Here is a 14,312-nt window from a genome sequence, read left to right as displayed (position 1 = left end):
GGTTACTCATTGAAAGCGACACATAGTCATTAAGCATTTCAGATTTGTCAGGCACTAAGCTAAGCACCAAGTGTAAATGGGGTGATTAAAACAGACTATGCCTTAACTTAAAAGCTACCTTTGGTGTTAATCATTCCTTTACTTCCTCTGTCCTCTCCATTCTTTATCATAAGTGATGACTTTTGGGAATCCTACAATATTTCCATTAAAAACCACCACAACAAAAAAACTTTTACATATAGTAGCCACCATTTGTTGAGAACCTGTTTCTTATGTTCACTTTATATATGCCATCTTTACCCTCCCCAAACTCTGTGCAGTAAGTGTGATTATCTCCAACTTACCATGAGAGCAGTGAGGTTTAAAGGAATTGCATTAATTCCTCAAAATCAAGGAGCAGAATCCAAAGGAAATGAAAGCATTTGTCTTAAAGAGATGTCTTCCTGCATTCTTGTGTTGATTGTAGCATTCCCCATAATAGCCAAGATATGGAAACAACCTAAATGTATGCTGACGGATGAATGGACGAAGCAGATGTTGTGTGAATGTGAGATGGAGTGTTCTTCAGCCTTCAGGAGAGAAACACTGTTGATGTCTATGTGGATGAACTCGGGGGCGGGGGCGGGGGGGGGGGACCTCATTCTGTGTGGAGGCAGCCAGGCACTGAAATGCTCTGAGATCTCACTCAGCCCAGGAAATCTTAGAAGATGTGAGTTGTTTGCCAGGGGCTAGGAGTTTCGGGGATGTGGGGGATGATGGTCAAGAAATAAGGAGTTTCGGGCTGGGGAGATAGCTCAGTCAGTAGAGTGTTAGCCTTGCAAGCACAAGGCCCTGGGTTCGATACCCAGCACCACAAAAAAAAAAAAAAAAAAAAAAAGGAGTTTCAGTTATAAAAGGAATAAGTCTGGAGACCTCATGTACAGTATGTTGACTATGGAGGATATATTGTATCATAACTCGAAATTTGCTGAGAGTAAATCTTAAATGTTCTTAACACACACAATTGGTAGCTATGTGAAATGATGAGTGTGTTAATTAGCTTGATTACAGTAATCATTTCCCAGCTTATACATGTATCAAAACATCACATCGACTGAATCCACTGATAGACCTTGAACAATTTGCTTTTGTTCTTTTGGTTTGCACTAGGATGCAAGAGAAAATAATCCCTGCACATTCTGTCTTCGTGGCAGTACAGATTAAATTGGGGAATACATCTGTAGGAAGAAAAAAAAATGAAAGAAAGAAAAGAAATAAAACATCACATTGAGCTGGGTGCAGTGGTTCCTGCCTTTAATCCCTGCTATCTGGAAGGCTGAGACAAGAGGATCACAAATTCAAGGACAGCCTAAGCAATTTAGCAAGACCCTGACTCAGAAATAAAGAAAAGGGAGGGAGGAGCGAGGGATGTAGCTTGGTGGTAGAACACCTCTGGTTTCAATCCCCAGTATCTCAAAACAAAAAATCACATTGTACATTTAAATGTATACAATTTTATATGTTAATTATAGCTCAATGAAACTGTGGGGGGTGAAAGTGGCAGAGCCAGATTTAGAATTCTAATCTCCATTTTCTTTCTCCAATGGTGTCTTCTCCTTCAAGGCTTTCTTTGTATCTTATCTCTGCCTCCCTCAGGTAACTGCGACCTGCTCTCTAGTATGACCCAGGTTATCTTTGTCCCCTGGCCTACATCAGCATCTCCAGCCTGCCTTGTATCAGGAGTCCACTTCTGGTCCAACCAGCTAAGACTGGGGTAGGAGGAAAAGTCCCCTTAGGACAGGATGCAAGCATTCATCAAGATGACCGGTCTTGAATGCAGACACAGCTGAATGCATGATTTTATTAATTTATTAATTAACATGTGTTTACTAAATTTGTTTCATAGCTGGTAGGGACCAAATATACATTTTTAAATGATTAGGAGGAGGTATGAAGTTAAAATTAAAAAAAACAAAACAAAACAAAACAGAAGGGGGAAAGTGTCAATCAATGGAATTCTAGAAACAGGAAAGGAAAACAAGAAAACAGGCTGTTCTGTATCAGTGTCAGGGAAGAGAGTTTCCAAACCAGGAGGCAGAGAGATCCCAGAGCAGATTGACACATTATGGGTTCTTACACTCCAGTAAAAATGTCTGGCATCAGAGTTAGCACCCTTCATTGGCTTCTACAAAATCTGTTTATGATTCCTTTTGATTAATAGTTATGTCTTGTGGTGCTGAGGTCAAACTCAGACTTCCACAAGCTAGGCAAGTGCTCTTCCACTAACCTACACCTGCTGCCCCATTTTGTGATTCTTAAGTTTACCAAGTACCTTGGCACAGGGGAGGGGATGCGCTGGCAAGTATCTCTGTTTTTTGAGAACATTCCCTTCTCTACTAGAATCCTGGGCTCACCATCTGGTTTACAAAGAATCCCCCTGTTTAGGTGAAGCAAGACAGTTAACTCAGTTACCTCGTTCACCTGGAAGTTCACTGTGAAATCTCTGAAACTTCCCAGCAGAGAAAGCAAACCCTAAACAGATCACCTCACTGCAGCAAAATGAAACCAAACAGGTTCAACCTGAAACTGCCTCCTGGCCTTTCCCATTTCCTCACTCTGGAGAGTTTTGAGATCATTCACCAAAGGGACCAGCTTTTTGTATTTGAGTCTAAAGTAAATGCTTATGTCCTGGGATTTCCTACAGCTCATAAATTAGCCCCAAGACACAATGCCTCTACTGTTTGTCCCTGACAGTCACTCCCACATACATTTTGAGGTTATGGAGGTAGATTTTTGTGTGGATAAGGAAGGAATAAGTTTCATAAACACAATCTGGGAAACCATTGCTACCAAGATGGAACCAAGAAAAAAATCTGGGAAGGAGCGCAGACCACAAGCTGCATGTGAGTCCACAAAGCACTGGGAAGTACTTGGACACGTGTGCACACACATGCACACATAGTATTTGCAAAGGTTCAGTGTCCTTAAGACATTCTGACTTCTCTGTCCATCTCTAATGAAGACGCAGAGCACTGTCACAAAGAGAACTGCAATGGTGGCACAAAATGTGGACGACAGATATAAGGAAAATGTGACTCACACCTAAGATGTTTTGTAGAAGTGCAATAGTAATGAATAAATATGAACGCTCATATATAAAGAAATTGAAAGAAGTGCATGGAGCCACAGTCCAAAGCAAATCACCGGAGAAGTTCCGTTTTATTTTAAAAATGCACACACTTATATAGGGCCAGGAAGAGGCTGATTGGTTGGGGCATGAAACGGGGTGAGAGTTGATTGGGAGAGCCTTGTTGTTGGGGGGCGGGGCAATGGTTGATTGGGTGAGCCGTGTTGCTAGGGGTCTGGATGGGTTGTCGATCGCCAATTGGGTGCGAGTTGGCGCCAGCGGGAAGAAGTTATGAGGAGTAAAATCAGGAAGAGAAGCTAGGCCAGCACCATGTTGGCACCTAAAGGGGGGGATGACCTTATAGAAATGGCAAGGTGGAGAAGGAGTTTACTATGGGGTTAGTTCACCCCACTTGCCAGCAGATGCACGAGGTACAATCATCAAAAAGATTTATGGTAAACATTCGAAGATGAAGTAAAAAAGGTCTCCTCCAGTCTGGGATAAGCTCCATCATTCATTTGTTCAGGTACAATAGTGGCAATACTTGCTGCATTATGCCTTTGTCATTTCTTGTGGAAACACCATGAAATGGATGCTATTGCATCCTCATTTTACAAATTATATAGCAGGGGCACGGAAAGGTTAAATATCTTGGTCAAGGTCTTGTGGCTAGAGTCAGGGAAGGTTTTAGGTCAGGGAAGCCTGACTGTGTCTTGGTCAGTTTTCCACTGCAACCAAAATACCTGACAAGAACAGCTTAGAGGAGGAGAAGTTTATTTTGGCTCACTGTTTCGTCAGTCTTAGTTCATGGTTGGCTGACTCTGTTGCTCTGGGTTCGAGGTGAGGCAGAATATCATGGCGGAAGGACCTGGTGAAGGAAAGCTGCTTCACTCTGCTGGGAAGCAGAGGAAGAGAGAAAGAGCAGAGAGACAGAGGTCAGGGATAGATATAGTCCTCAAGGCCACAAGCCTACTGGTCTATTTCCTCCAGTCAACTCTTACCTGCGTATTGTTTTCACAACCTCCCAGTAAATCTATTTAAATTACTAATCCATCAAATGAATTAACCCACTGATGAGGTCAGAGACCTTATAATTTCATCTTTTTACTTCTGAACATTACTGCATTGCTTAGTATATGAGATTTTTTTTGGAGTGGGGGCTGAGGTTGGGGGGACATTCCAGATCCAAAGCATAGTAGGTTGCATAATGGGAATTCCAGTTTTCATACAACACACCTATCTGTGGAGCTCAATCCTGTGGCTTTCCTTTTTGAGTTTATTATTGTGATGGTTAATTTCATGTGTCAATTTTACCGTGTCACAGGGTGCCCAGATTAAACATTATTTCAGGTATATCTGTGAGTGTGGTTTTGGATTAGATTAACATTTGAATTGGTGGAGTTGGTAAAGTAGATGTCTCTCTCCAGTGTGGTTGGGAATCATCTAATCAATCAAGGGCCTGAATTGGACAAAAAGGCAGAGGAAGGAGAACTTTGCCACTTTTGGCTTCCTGCCTTCCTGTTTAAGCTAGGACTTTGTCTTCTCCTGCCTTTGAACTGGATTTTACATCTTAGGCTGGACTGGCTCTCAGACCTTCAGACTGGGACTAGAATTACACTACCTACTTTCCCAGGTCGCCAACATGCAGCTGGAAAATTGTAGAACTCAGCTTCCTAATCATGCGCACACACACACACACACACACACACACACACACACAGAGTCAGAGTCAGCCCTCAGTAGCTACATTTTGTGCATCCCTGGATTCAACCAACCAACCAGGAAATATTCCTACCCCAAAAACAATGTGGAATTGTTGCTGACTTGTATTGTGTAGTGAGACCTAAGGTGGGTTCCTCTGTACTGAACATGCACAGATTTTTTTCTTGTCTTTACTCCTTAAACAACACAGTATCCCAGCTATTTACAAAGCATTTATATTATACCAGGTACTGTAAATCATCTATAGATAATTTAAAGTCTATGTGAGGTATATGTATTGTGCAGTTTATATACAAATACTACGCCATTTTATTTGGAGACTTGAGCATCTGCAGATTTTGGGGGGGGGGGGTGGAATCAATTCCCCATGGATACAGAGGGATAACTGTATGTCCCATTGGTATTGTTTTTCAGGAGAACCCTGACAATACAATTATAGTACCCCAGTCTATGCTGTTTTGAAACCGGAGTAGAAACTTGAAAGAGAACTTCATTTTATTCTTGGAGGGTCCTTTCTGGGGCCTCTTCAGTCCATTATTCTTAAGGAAGCTACTAGTTGAGAGATTGAAATGCACGTTTCAAACTGAAGTGGTAAGTGCTGTTTAATAATGTCATGCTGTTGTTAATGTGCCTTTCAATAATATGAAGGGTGGGGGGATGTCTTCATTTGGGGAGAGATTCTCATTTTTTCTTAATTGCTATGGGATTTCTCTTCTTTTACCTAAGGTGGTAGATGCAGTTGAAGAAGAGGAACTAGGTCCCAACATAGTGGCAATTTGGGAGTAGAGAACAGATAGTCCAAGAAGACCTAACTGAAGGAGTGTGGCCAATGGATACCCTCAGCAGTGACAGTAGGTATTCGGTTCTGAGTTTCCCTTTTCTGTGGAACAGTTGCCTTGCGTTTGCTTAAAATCCCTGTAATGTCTATTAAACATGGCTGTCTTGCCTTTCCCGTTTGAGAAATAAGGCACAGCACTCTTCCCTTGGTAGAAAAGGGGACAAGGGGGCAGCAGGCAGAGAAATGGTCATGAAACATCCAGAGGAGAAAAACAGAGAGAACTCTAGGTGTAGGGGGTGCCAAAGGTAAGTCAAGACAAGATGTAGAAAGGAGAAGCAATGTTCACCCACCCAGATGGGGAGGAAATCGGACCTTCTGCCAATAAGCAGGGTGGGAGTTTCAATTTGTGTGGGCTTTAAATAGCAGTGTTTGCTTGGCCGCCATACACATGCTCATAAGCACACACCCAGTTGAAAACTGGAGGGCCTGGGGAGGTTCAGGTGACTGTCATTAAATGCACGAATTCCTATATGTCCTGAGTCTTAGAAAAGTCCTGTGGATAACCAGAAAATATTACCTCTCACTCTCATTGTCTCTGGAAGATGGGGGACATGATTGATAGTAAATTAAAGGAAATGAAACCACAGAAGTAACAGAACTGCAATTAGGAGAAAAATTATTTATGCCATATATAAATGCATACCTTTTTGCAAATAGCGACTTAACCCTTCTGATGATTTTTAGGCACCTGATAGGGAACCTGTGCTACAGCCCAGATAGATCCTCATTCCAGCCAGGAAAATTTAGATTCTGTTAACATTCATTTTTATAAAGAATGTAATATAGTCAACATCTGAATCACCAAAACAGCCTATAATTATTCGTATGTGTGAAATAGTCCTTTTATTCAATATACTGTCTATTAAAAGAAGTCAAACATTAGTACAAAGTGGCTACATCGAGTCATGTTTGGCATATGTTTTGGAAGAACCAGAGACCCTGAGACCATGTTTTTGAGGAAATGGATGCCATTCTGTTATTTCTAATGTGATAATGATAATTTAGGGGCATATTTTAATGTTTGAAAAATGTAAGTCAAAATGAAAATCATCCATTGAGGTGAAATACTTCAATAATGTGATTCTAATACAGATTTAGGATTTTAAAAATCGGGTTTCCAAGGTTACGGGTGTAGCTTGTGGTAGATTGTGAGCTTAACCTATATGTAAAGGTTCCATCTCTAGCACAAAAGAGGAGGAGGAGGAGAAGCAGAAGATGATCTTGATGATGATAATGATTAGGTTTCCTTCAAAAAGGAATTGGAGAGCTGGTGATATAGTTCAGTTGGTAGAGTGCTTGCCTTGCAAGCATAAAGCCCTGGGTTCAATCCCCAGTACCACAAAAAAAAAAAAAAAAAAGGATTGTACCCTTGATTTTAGTAAATTGTGGAAGTATATATAATATAAAGCTGCTCCCTGCCCTTTAGGCTGCATTCATTTCCCCGCCTCCCAACTACTTGTCAGTCTGTGAACATCCTCACTATTGGTTCATCAGTCAGCTTGCATGTATCCTTCTCCGTTATTGGTCCCCTGTTAGCCCAGCAGAATTCAACTGCTTAAGGGTAGCTCCCTGCCTGCCATCTTTTCTCATGCTCTCTTCTCCTCTCCTCACTTTCATGCTTCTCTCTCTCCTCCTCGTTTTCATGCTGTCTCCTCCATTTCTCTCTCTCCTGCGCACGCGTCCTTTCTCTTTTCCTCTCATTTTCCCTCTTACCCTACAGGGAGACACTCTGTGTGCTTAATAAACTCCCTTATGTGAGTTCCCGTGTCCTGAGTGGTTTCTGGGTTCTTACAGTATATTTGTAAGCCAATTTTGAGAAATTTTTGCAAACAATACCTCTACTCATCCAGATGTGGTGGACGTAGAGCCTGTGTAGAGAAAGAAATTCAAGTAAGATGGTGCTGGCTGATTGGGTTTTCAAGAAAGATATGTGGCAGTCCTGACCCCTAGGGCCTCAGAAGGTGAACTTAGGTGGAAATAGGGCCATTGAAGGTGGAATCAGCCAAGATGAGCCCATAGTGGGGTGGGGATTTCCTAATCCTTTGTGACTGATCTCCCCATTAAAGACACCAGGTGAACATAGACACACAGACAGGGAGAATGCCATGTGACCACAGGCACTGAGACTGGAGTTGTGCAGCTGCAAGTCAAGAATTGCTTGTGACACCAGGAGCTAAGAAAAAGCCATGGAGGAGATTCTCTCTAGAGCCTTCGAGTGAGCACATCCTACCCACACTTTGATTTCTGACTTCTAGCCTCCAAAATTATGAGATAAACAAAATCTGTAGTCCTAAACTGCCTAGCCACGGTGCTTTGTTATGGCTGCCCTAGGAAATGGATACATTCACCTGTATTTTGGGCCAATGAAACAGTAAAGGTTACAGATTTCAGGGTGCAGAAGAACTGGGTATTAACTGCAAACCAGACAATTTTTCCTGGATGACTTTATCCAGGGTATTTAATTCAGCCTATTTCCTGAGCAATGTGATAGAAGTAAGGTCTTCCTAGTAAATATATGATAGTAGGTTCTGAAAAAATACTAATTTGCATCCTTTTCATATCAGTTCATGTAAGTGGTCAATTAATGTTATTTCATGTGTTCAAGGAAGTTAAAAACTTTTCTTTCTTTTCAACATCAATAATTTAAAAAACTTATTCTAGAAATCTAAACTGCCAGGTGATCCAGAGAGATGTTCAGTCACACTTTTGGCAGTGTGTAATAAAAAAGAATTCCTTGTACTTAATATAAAATAAATCTTCTTCATTTATGTGCTCTGTAGTCTTGTTCCGTCATAGAAACTCCAGTTTTTTTAAACTACGATTAGGAACCTAGGCTGTCTATGACTGCACAAAACTACTGAACACTCACAAGTTGGGGACAGTGGCACACACCTGTAACCCTAGCAATTCATAAGGCTGAAGCAGGAGGATTGCAAGTTTGAGGCCAGACTCAGCAATTTAGTGAGAACTTTTCTCAAAATTTAAGAAAATAAAGATAGTGAAGAAATTTAAACAGCATAATCAAAAGGCAAAGAGAAGAGGAAGGAGACACCAGTGACCTAAACCTTTCAATAATTTCTGGAAGACACAGAAGGAAGTGGCAACTAGGGAAACACGGTGGAGGTGAAGAAGTTAAAAATATGCCCCCCCAGCACATGAACTGTTTTCTGTTAAAGGCACTTGAAAAACAGCTGGGGCAAGACTGTCACTCTGATCTTTCTCCTGTTTCTTAAAAGCAGGAGATGAAATTCCCAAGTGAAAGATGTGCACCCTAGACCAAAAGCAAAGCATCATCAAGGACAAGAAGTGGAGACAGAGGAGATCTGTTCTAATAAACCTCCTTACACTAATCCTTGCCCTCCTAGCTATGTCTCCACCTAGCTAACTACCTTAGAGGAAGTCCCTTAGCCTTGGCACATTTTCACGATTTACTGCTTTATCTAAGTATTTATAAGTGTTCGTCTCTAACTGTGTCTCTGGGTCATTTCCTTATGAAGGTTCGCTTCCTCTGTAAAACCTGTATTGGATAAAATTGCATGCTTTTCTTCTGTTGATCTGTCTTATGTCAATTTAGTTCTCAGGCTCAGTGGAACAAATTCTAAAAGATTAGAAATGAGATTTTGCTTCCCTTACCGAAAGAATTCCAGCTAGAAGGATGCATGGAGAGATGGCACCTGCGAAGGAAGCCAGTCTGCCTGCAGGACCCCACATGCAAGGCTCAGAAAATTCAGCTCCCACGTTATCTTCTCTTAGGAAGTTACTTGGCAATATGCCTCAGCAAAACAACAGAGTAAACCAAGGAAAAGACATGAGGATCCAGGAAACAGTGGTTTCAAATGAAGTAAGTAATTAAGGGAAGTCCTGGGGTGACAGCTGTGTGTACAGCAGGCAACAAAGGCTCTAGGAGGAAGTTATCTTGAGAGGAAACAGAGTATGTGTTTTTAAAATCTTATACTAAATTTCAGATTTTCGAATAATAGAGACCAACAGTGTAAAACTACATAGGAAAAAAGATTACATAGAAAGACAGGAAGACAATTGGGAAGCCACCTTGTTAATTAAGATGGTTTAACTGCAAGCAACAGGAAAATCAACTCAAAGTGGCTCAAAGACTCAAAAATTTACTATCTGACATAACAAGGGCTCTGTGGACAGGGGAGCTTTGGTTGATTGGTTAATTCCATGGTTCTGATTCCTCCTCAAGCATGGAGGTTCCTTATCTTTCTGCATGATCCCTCATCCAAAAGCTGCCTGTCCCCCCTCACAACAGCAGGAGGTACCTGGCTCTTTCAGGTTTCACATTCAGCACAGCAATAGAAGATACTATGCCTCTCTGGGAGATAGGACACCTTTCCAGAAGCCCTCAGAAGACATTCTGTCCTTTCTGCTTTGCTGAAATCGTGTCATGTGCACATCTAAACCATTGCTAGAAAGGAGAAGGGAATGGCTGCAGCAGAAATTAATTGCTCCCCATTATCCATTCTTCCCCTCCTTCCCTTCTATGAAAGAACTCCATGAACTGTATCTGGACACATAATCACCAGGTTAGAAGCCACCTTTCCCAATCTCCCTGGCACTTCAGTTTAGTCATGTGACTAAGTTCTGGCCAATAGGAAATAGAAATGATGTGAGTCATTTTGGATTGTTTCTTTAAAAGAAGTCGTGTCTTCTCCACTACCTCATTTCCTCCTTCTAGCCAGCAATGAAGTTTGGCAGTCCTGGGTCAGCTTCAATCATGAAGATGAGTGCAGTTCCCAAGGCGGGTGACAGAGCCCCAGGTAAAGGAGTCTGGCACCCAGGACTTCCTCACAGAGCTGAGACCATGTAAGAGGGTAGAGAGATTACCTTCTGTTTATTTGGATGATGATTAAAGCAGCCAAAGCAGTATCCTAATTACTGCAATGTCCCTGCTTCACGTAGACCAGAGGTCCTCCAGTGTGCTTCCCACACTGGCAACATCAGCACCAACCAGGAACTTGTTGGAAATGCAAATTTGGGGTCTTACCCCAGACCTGCTAAGTCAGAATATCTGTGAGTATAGCCCAGCAATTTGTGTTTCAACAAGACTTCTAGATCCTTCTGATGTATACTCGAGTTTGAACAACACTAATTAGCCTGTACTGGATCTACTCTCTCTGGCTAAGATGGATCTGGCCTCCCTCTGAAGTTTAGGAGCAAAAGGAAGATGGAAGACACCTGGAAAACAGGGTTCTGTTTATGTTCTGTTAGTGAGGTTGGATGGATGCTGGTAGCATCTGCTACTGTTATAATGAACATGGTTCATTGATTCTAATATCTAGAATCAATATGAAGATAAAATTTACTGATAGGTTTAGAATTTAAAGGCCATTGATGATGTGAAATTACTGATGGCAGACTGAGTAATGGAAATAAGAGGAGACATGAGGGGGAAAGGAGAGATCTTGGTCCAAGGGAAATGTAGGGGCAAAAGAACCACCCCTTTCACTTCTGGAGATTCCATAATTAAATCTGCTGAAATAAAGTGACCATAGACAGATTAACAGGAGACAAGGTGTATGAGTTTATTATGTGAACAGGGACAACAAAGGAAAGTTAGTACTTGGTAACCCACTGAGATTGAGAACCTTAAATACCCCCTTCATAGGGCAGAGGGCAGTGAGAGAAGATAGGCTATGTGGAGAAAGAATAAATGAATTTTAGGGGAGATGAATAAGCCTGAAGTATGGACAATGGCCTGAGACAAAGTCATCTGAGCTCTAGGTGTGGTGTCAACTCTGGTCTTCCTTCCTATGCTATGCATGGATCTCACTCAAGTGACGAGATATCTAGGAAGCTCAGCTTGTGGCTGAGGTAGCAGGATCACAAGTTCAAGGTCAGCTTGGGCAATTTAGTGAGACCTTTTCTCAAATAAAAAGTAAAAGAGGGCTGGGGATGTAGCTCAGTGGTAGAGCACCCTGCGTTCTGTCCCCAGTACTTCTGTAAACAAACAAATAAATAAATAAATAAATAAATAAATATCTGGGGAAGGGATTCACAACAATTTACAGAGATACCTTCTGGAGGATCTGGCCTTTCTGGTGTATAGCGGAGCATCAGAGAAAGCTCTTCTCTGCATCTGCTGCTCCCAGGTGCTCTAAGTTTGAAGCCCCATGAGACACATTTTGGGGGTATCATTTTCCAAGCCCAGTAGCATGAGTTTCAGTTAATTAGAAGGAATAAATTTTTGAAATCTATTTCAGGGCATGGTGTCTATAGTTAACAATAATGTATTGTGGATTTCAAAATCACAGAGAGTAAATTTTGAAAATCCTCACCACAAAAACTGGTAAGTATGTGAGGTAATGGATATGCTCATTAGCTTGGCTCCATCATTCCAGGTTATATACCTCTATTGAAACATCCCATTGTACCCCATAAATGCATGCAATTATCATTCATCAATTAAAAATAAATAAATTTGAAAAAAGAAGAGAGATGAAAGAAAAGAGGGCATAAACAGAGTGTGGTTGGGTGCAATGGTGCACACCTGTAATCCCAGAGGTTCAGGAGGCTGAGGCAGGAGGACCACAAATTCAAAGCCAGCCTTAGCAATTTAGCAGAGCCCTAAGCAACTTAGTGAGACCCTGTCTCAAAATAAAAAGAGTTGGGGATGTGGTTCAGTGGTAAAGCATCTTTGGGGTTCAATCCCTGGTAACAACAATAACAACAAATAAAAAAATAAAAAGAGAGAGAGAGAGAAACAGAGAGAGAGAGAGAGAGAGAGAGATCTTATCAACAGTTAACAGGACACGAAAGTGTTAATTTAATATTATGAATTCAACCAAAGTAGGAACTCAAATTAAATCTACATCTTGCACAGTAGAAATCAGTAGTTTAATTTTGGAAAATAGAATATCAAGGAATAGCAATTTGGGCACAGTATTTAAAGATGTAAGGCAATCACCAATAGAATAAAAATAGAGATGATGAAAAAGTTTTAAATTTTTTGTTGAGTTTCATTATTGATTCCTTCCTACTATATGAATTTTTAAGACATAGGGCATGTCCTCTTTGAATAAAGCAATTCTGCTATGAAAAGTTTTAATTAAACTACCAGGGGGGTAAACACAAGGTGGGCAGAGACCTCCTACTCTAAGAGTTTCTTCCCAAAGCTCTGCTTTGTCCAGGAGAAGCCACCAGAATGTTTGTAGAGCTTCAGTCAGACCTGTCTCATGAAGCAGCTTTAAAAGTGGTTGAATGGGACAGGGTTTCTGACAAAGGGCCCTCTCCTCATTGGCATAATCCTCTGGAAAGCTGTCTGGAAGCCCATGTGGCTGGGGAATGGGAACCAGCTCAGGGCAGTCTGTTGGCAGCCTTGCCTAGCTACCTTTTATAGAATTCTCCCTGGACAGCCCCGCTTTCTCATTTAGATGTAGAGCACACAGTCTTAATAGATAATGGATGTTTTCACGACTCCTCCTCACTGGCTTCTCAGCTCTGACCAGGCAGCTGAGTGTACACATTATGGAAAGTCATAATATTTCAACAATCATTGGCCCCAAAGCACCTGTCCAGACAGTAGTTGTAGTTAGTATGTTGTAAGAGGATCAATTAAACCATGTATGTCTATAAATTTAGCTTCTCACCTGGCTTTTTTTTTTTTTTTTTTAACTTTGTGCTCAAAAGTTAATGTCAGGCTCTCTCCTTTCAGCACCAAATGGGGGAGGGTGAAGTGGTTTGTGGCATGGGGCTGTAGTTCTCACATTATTTTGGGTGAAGCCTTAGGGTGCTAGAGAGACATTTTTTGGAGGTGTCCCAGGGAGTGGCCAGGAATCAGCGTAGTACATTGCATATTCTCTCATATAGTCAAGTTCTGTTACACAACTTGTTTTGGGGAGAAGGTTCCAGTAATAACTCCTTGAAAACCACTGGTATTGTGAAATAAACACTGGGCGAAGGCTTGCATCCTAGGTTTGATCATTATTTTTTGGTCTACTTGATAGTTCTGCAAAAGGAATGAGTAATATAACCTCACTTGTAAAACAGACATAGTAGGACTTTCTTTACCTACACCACAGGATTAACTTTATGGATTAGATAAAAAAGATAAATTCTAAATTATGATTACCTAGGATAGAGAAGAACACAGTCTCAGAAGTGTGCTAAACATTTTAAATTAAAAATTTAAGTTCTATATAATTTTTATCAGAGACCATTGGTTTGGACTGAGCTCCCAAACTAGGTTCATGCTATCATTTGGATAAGTGCCTTCGAAGGTTCATGTGTCCCCAGACCATGACACTATTTGGGAAATGATGGAATTTCAAGAGTGAAGTCTAGGAGGACTTCATTGGGGGTGTGGCCTTGATCAGGATTTGGAGTCCCAGTCTCTCTCTCTGTCTCTCTCCTTCCCACTCCCTTTCTCTTTCTGACAACAAGGTAAGTAGTTTTTCTCTCCCACACAATCTCCACGGTGGCGTCGAACAGCTCTACCAGAAAGCTAAAACCAGTGGGTCTTCCTGAACAGGGACTGGGGCCTCTGAGACTGTAAGACAAAATAAAAAATTTCTCTTTATAAGTTGGTTACCTCAGGTCTTGTTACAGTGGAAGAAAGTTGCTTACATAGACCAAATCTAAGTGGAGTTTTACATCATGAAACTGAGTTGACTTTCTTTGTTTTGTTTT

At 41.3% G+C, this 14,312-nt stretch overlaps 1 non-coding gene across 1 annotated transcript; it reads left to right on the top strand.

Annotated features, from left to right (window-relative positions):
- The first annotated feature begins 1,093 nt into the window (after window positions 1-1,093).
- LOC124965916 (small nucleolar RNA SNORA31) lies at window positions 1,094-1,219 on the top strand. The gene has a single exon (XR_007105295.1). It is a non-coding gene; the product is annotated as a small nucleolar RNA SNORA31 (small nucleolar RNA).
- The last annotated feature ends 13,093 nt before the right edge of the window (window positions 1,220-14,312 follow it).

The sequence above is a fragment of the Sciurus carolinensis genome, chromosome 15 (assembly GCF_902686445.1).
Source record: "Sciurus carolinensis chromosome 15, mSciCar1.2, whole genome shotgun sequence".
Classification (NCBI taxonomy): Eukaryota; Metazoa; Chordata; class Mammalia; order Rodentia; family Sciuridae; genus Sciurus; species Sciurus carolinensis.
The sequence above is the reverse complement of the archived record's forward strand: the minus strand, read 5'-3'. Positions and strand labels throughout refer to the sequence as shown.